We start from the raw sequence: 6002 nt of genomic DNA, 5'->3' as shown, positions 1-6002 counted from the left end.
TAGACCCTGCTGCCCCTGCCGAAGCCCAACGTCTGTGGCAAGAACGGACCCGGCTATACCTACACCAGGGGAAGTTGTATCGCGAGCTGATTAATCCAAAGACTCACGAGAAGATCCGCCAGCTGGTGATTCCCCAGGCTAAAGTGCCCACCGTCCTGCAAGCATACCATGATGGTGCAGTGCACTTCGGGTGGAAGAAGCTAGAGATGTTGTTAAGAGAGCGGTTCTATTGGAGTGGAATGCGGGAATCTGTGGAGGCCTGGTGCCGAGAATGTGGCCCTTGCGCATTGAGAAGGAAGGACGAGGCCAGCCAGAAGGCACCCCTACACCCGATCATTACACACCAACCGCTGGAGCTGGTTCCCCTTGACCATGTAAAGCTCACCCCCAGCCGAAGTGGGTACACCTACGCTCTGACCATCGTAGACCACTACTCGAGGTTCCTGGTGGTTGTCCCAGTTAAGGACTTAACCGGCCGCACCGCTGCTAAGGCTTTCCAGGCTTATTTCTGTTGACCGCATTGGTACCCGGAGAGGGTGCTTACCGACCAGGGTCCGGCCTTTGAAGCAGAGGTATTCCAGGAATTCTGCCAGTTGTACGGCTGCAAGAAAATCCGGACCACGCCTTACCACGCCCAAACCAATGGCATTTGTGAAAAGATGAACCACTTGGTCCTGGGCCTCCTCAAGACGTTACCACTGGAAGAGCGGAACCTGTGGCTGGAGAAGCTACCTGACCTGGTCGATATGTACAACAACATCCCTTCCAGCTCTACGAAATGCACTCCAGCATACCTGATGAGAGCTCGTCCCGGCCGGCTACCAGTGGATCTAGAAATGGGCTTGGAAGCTTCAGAAGCACTCCTGTCGACAGCTGAATGGGACACTCGGCGGAGGACACAGTACCGACAGGTCCAGGAGTATGTTGAAAAGAACTTGTGCCGGAGTCGGGGACAACAGGAGCAGTGCTTCAACAAGAAGGCGCCTGCCGGTTCCTTCCAACCTGGGGATGTAGTGCTGAAGCGGAAAAGAAGGGCCCACAAGCTGGATGATCAATGGGAAAAAACCCCGTATGTAGTCCAGCCCACAGGATGGGAGAATGGGAAGGCCTACCAGATCAGCCGTGACCAGGGGGGGACTTTGGCCACGGTTTCCCGAGACCACCTGAAGAAGTGCCCACCAGCATTGAGAGTAGCGGATGAGGCTCCAGTTCCCAGTCCAGTGGAGAAGGAAAAAGAGGTAATCCACACCATGATGGGTGATTTTCCAGCAGACTGGCCTACACAGAACGGTGCGGTGATCCTTCCAGTGATACTGTTCCCACAACCCGTGGATGAAGAAATGATGGAAACGGTTAACCGCGAGCCAGTGCCCAGGGATGTACCTGTACCCAGCTCCCCTACGCCTCCGCCTGCCCCACATGATAGCAGGGAGGAGGAACTGACTATTCCCTCTGCCCCACTGCCTGTCACCACTGACACCGGACCCCGAAGGTCCACTCGCTCCAACCTAGGTAGACCCCCACTTAGGTACAGGGAAACTACTCTTTAAAAGGGGGGGGCTTTATGTGTTGAGTGTACCAGTTTGAAAGTTTTAAATGATAAGTAAAGATGATCAACCTCTATAAATCACTTGTAAGGCTACATCTGGAATATGGGAACCAGTTTTGGGCTCCACATTTTAAAAAGGACATTCAGAAGTTAGAGTCAGTTCAAAGGTGGGCAACTAGACTACTACAAGGAATGGAAGGCCTCCCATATGATGACAAGTTGAAAAAGTTATTAAGTGATTATTGGCTGCAATGGGGCTTTCTGGCTGGTGCCAGCCTCTCTTCTTAGCACACAGGAACCACAATCCCTACACCATGCTTCAATGGATTCTCTCATCCCAGCCCAGTAAAACTACATATTTTACACAGTCATAAGCAGCCCATGGGCATTCACCTGCATTCAAACCAATAACAGCTCTTAGACCAGACAATCCATCTACCACTGGACCAAAGACAGGAAGTTAAATCCACTGCCTGCGGTAACCAACTTAATCCTATAGGCTACTCACACAACAAACCCAACAGAAAGGAAAAAAACATGGCTTCGATTATCCATCCAATGAAAACGCATAACCATTGTGAGCCATTGGACAATGCAATTGGACACATGGTGACATGGTGCACGGCCCAATGAATCAAGTCTTTACTTCATATTCACGGTTTAAGCCCTTGGGTTCTAATGTGCCCAGAGTACATATCCAGAAAGATTCTCTTTCTTTGAGCTAAACACAAGTCAACAATACATTGTAAGCAGATTCTATTACCAGTCCCACACCATTTTGTGACGCATAATCACACAGTGATCCAATTAAGATTCCAAGTCATCGAACATGTCCAAGCCATACGTAGAGGAGGCAATAGAATTAGGAAGCTCAAAGAAAGGGAATCTTTCTGGATATATACTCTGGGCACATTGGAACCCAAAGGCTTAAACCATGAATATGAAGTACAGACTTGATTCATTGGGCCATGCATGGACATAATGGACATAATTCTAATAGGCAGGACAGGTAATAAGGAGCACAAGGGATATGCTAAAATGTGTTGTGTGACAAGACAGACACAGGAAAGGAGATGATAACAGGTGTAGGGACCAACAAGGTGAGACAAGGGGTATCAGGATAGGGTCAAGTAGGTATGAATGTAGTAATGGGGCAGGCATAGAGAATTGTATGCGAATGTGAATTACAATAAGTCACTAAGGAAAGGAATATGTGAGTGTGTGCCTAATGTAAACTAATATTGTACTGGCAAAATTATAGATGGAAAGGGAGAAGGGGAGAGGGGAGAGAGGAGGCTGTAATTGACTACAAGGGTATGAGTTATGAGTGATCATAGGGATAGTGCTACATAAGTGGAAATACCTATGGAGGACCGGATGTGTAAGCGTATACCTTATACAAACCTATAGAGTGCTGATGGGTGAGAGTGTGATGTTAGATATAAGACATCCTATAGTGAATAGTGAGCCGTAATCAAGTGCAACAGGGATATTTCACGTGACTATGGGAACCTGGAAGGTAAAGAAAGGGGAGAAAAAACTGTTAGACAAGGTAATCAGACAAACATGACAAATAAAAAACAAGGAAGAATGGAACTCCATACATACTGGAACCATATATAGTGTGAACACGAAAAAGAACCGGGCGTTAGAAAAAATGTGCACGGCCCAATGAATCAAGTCGGTTCTTCATATTCATGGTTTAAGCCCTTGGGTTCCAACGTGCCCAGAGTATATATCCAGAAAGATTCCCTTTCTTTGAGCTTCCTAATTCTATCGCCTCCTCTGCGTATGGCTGGGACATGTTCGATGACTTGGAATCTTAATTGGGCCACTGTGCGATTATGCGTCACAAAATGGTGTGGGACTGGTAATAGAATCTGCTTACAACGTATTGTTGACTTGTGCTTAGCACAAAGAAAGGGAATCTTTCTGGATATGTACTCTGGACACATTAGAACCCAAGGGCTTAAACCGTGAATATGAAGTACAGACTTGATTCATTGGGCCGTGCACCATGTCACCATGTGTGCAATTGCATTGTCCAATGGCTCACAATGGTTATGCGTTTTCATTGGATGGATAATCGAAGCCATGTTTTTTTCCTTTCTCTTGGGTTTGTTGTGTGAGTAGACTATAGGATTAAGTTAGTTACCGCAGGCAGTGGATTTAGCTTCCTGTCTTTGGTCCAGTGGTAGATTGATTGTTTGGTCTATGAGCTGTTATGGGTTTTAATCCAGGTGAATGCCCATGGGCTGCTTATAACTGTGTGAAATATGTAGTTTTACTGGGCTGGGATGAGAGAATCCATCGAAGCATGGTGTAGGGATTGTGGTTCCTGTGTGCTAAGAAGAAAGGCTGGCACCAGCCAGAAAGCCCCATTACAGCCAATAATCAACCGCTAGCCGCTGGAACTCGTTGCTCTAGATCATGTCAAACTCACACCAAGCAGGAATAGATACATTAGCCCACCATCCCACCCAAAGAGCAACTTCTGCTGCGCAGCTGGCTTTCTAGGCAGCAGCGCTATCGTGATGTCAGCGGGGGACATTGTGACAAGCCAGTGTTCCGTCACTTCATGTTGTGCACTGTTCAAACGGAAAATACATCAACAGGCAGACTACAGAAAAGCTTACTAACAAAGGTTAGAGAGGGGCTTTCTCAGAGGGCTTTTTACAGTTTGTCTATTCCCAATTAGCCGTTTAAGTATGCTTAATGAAAGTACTAATTCTTTCATAGGCCGCCCATTCTTAGTATTTGACGTTCCTTATATTGCGGTATCAGGCTTCGCAGCAGGTTGCAAAACATTCATCACCCATGACTGTCCCCAATTGGGCTCAGAAGCTAAATGTCTATCATGACCTCTCTTTTTGAAAGTCCAAGAGCAAGCAAACTCTTCCTCCAGGAGAGGGAGCCAACAGATCACTAAAGACATCATCATTGCTCAAAGAAAACACCGAAAAACAATGGAAGCTTTAATTGGAGTGGAATCTGATAGACAGCACCTGATGCCAAGTCTGCATCTTCTAACACCTGCAGTCACTGCAGCAGCTGAATCCAATGTGTCCAAAAGGAATCTATTCTATTCAATTGCAAATGATCTAGATAAGACTGAGAATAAGATACTGCACGGGACATAGCAGAGTTGGTCAAGTTGAGTGGAGATGAGTTTGCTATTTGGCACAGCTTTTGCATCAATAAAGCAAGTAAAAGGTGTGAAAGATAAAAAAAAGGGTGAAAGTGTGAAAAGTGAATTGGCCAAATTGAGGTGCATATAAAGTTTTTGCTTTCTTTCAATTCACTAATGGGGCTCATTTGAATCAGGTGAATTGAGTTCTGCTTTTGGAAACTGGGTTAAGAAGGGGTGCACCGGTCCTGGAGGTACTGCAATACCAGGTCAATGCGTGGAGTGGACAGAGCAAGATTTTTTCCATCTCCTTGTTCTAAAAATCCATTTAATATATGGTCCCCAGAGAGGGGACGTATCAGATATTAAACTGATAAGAACAGATTTAATTTTTTTTTTTTTCTGTTTATCAGTAGGACTTCAAAATAACAAAGGTGATCGCCTCCCGTTGCCTGGGAACCGTCCAGGCACAAGAGGGCTATGTTTTACCAGAAGGCGCACACACTTCCTCAAGGCCGGCAGACGTGCAATCCCAGGCACCTTCCAGTACCGACCAAGGTAGCGTCCTCCGAAACTACACTTGATCTTAGCCAAAAGGCCGAGAAGCTATAACCCGAATTGGTTACGGCCTTGAGTGGCACCCTGGCCTATACCGGACACATCTTAGGGAGAGGGAGACAAACCCACGCCTACAGAAGACATTTTGTCACCCAAGCCAACCCTTGAAAAGGCTGTTTTGCAGAGCAAAAACAAGAAGAATGATGCTTTTTGCAGCCGCCGCCCACTGCAATTAATCTGAATAACTCCTCCTCCTCCAAGCACCTCCCCTCCCCCTTGCAGTCTTTCCAATTCATGATACAAAAAGACGGACGGACAGGACAGGACAGGACAGGCTGCCTGACTTTCCGTCACTGCCACCCTTTGCCATCCTTGCCCGTAGAAAGCCCTTTCATCATCCCCAAACCCTAATCTTTTCCCTTCCCTTCCCAGCTGCGTCTCACTCCCTTTCATTAGGAAGTGAGCGCAGCCTTTTCTCCGTTCTGCACATGCGCGACGTTAAACACAAATGCGCAGGCGTGCGTTCCATTAGCCTCACTGCATTCCACTCCCATACAGGAAGTGGGCGCAGCTATTACTACGGTCGCACATAAAAGAACCCACGGCCACCACTGCACACAGCTGACTCCACCACAGGACACCCACTTCTACACCAACGCAGGTAAGACAGGATCGGCACCTCTATGCTCCCGTTACAATCAGGCTCAGTCACCATGTGATAACGCTCTCAACTCTTTAGTTGCAGGCTCCCCTTGCTTCACCTCCACT

At 47.2% G+C, this 6002-nt stretch overlaps 1 pseudogene; it reads right to left on the bottom strand.

Annotated features, from left to right (window-relative positions):
- Positions 1-4908: 4908 nt before the first annotated feature.
- Positions 4909-5115, bottom strand: LOC142261675 (U2 spliceosomal RNA; annotated as a pseudogene).
- Positions 5116-6002: the final 887 nt, after the last annotated feature.

This window comes from Anomaloglossus baeobatrachus, unplaced genomic scaffold (genome assembly GCF_048569485.1).
Source record: "Anomaloglossus baeobatrachus isolate aAnoBae1 unplaced genomic scaffold, aAnoBae1.hap1 Scaffold_2381, whole genome shotgun sequence".
Taxonomy (NCBI): Eukaryota; Metazoa; Chordata; class Amphibia; order Anura; family Aromobatidae; genus Anomaloglossus; species Anomaloglossus baeobatrachus.
The sequence above is the reverse complement of the archived record's forward strand: the minus strand, read 5'-3'. Positions and strand labels throughout refer to the sequence as shown.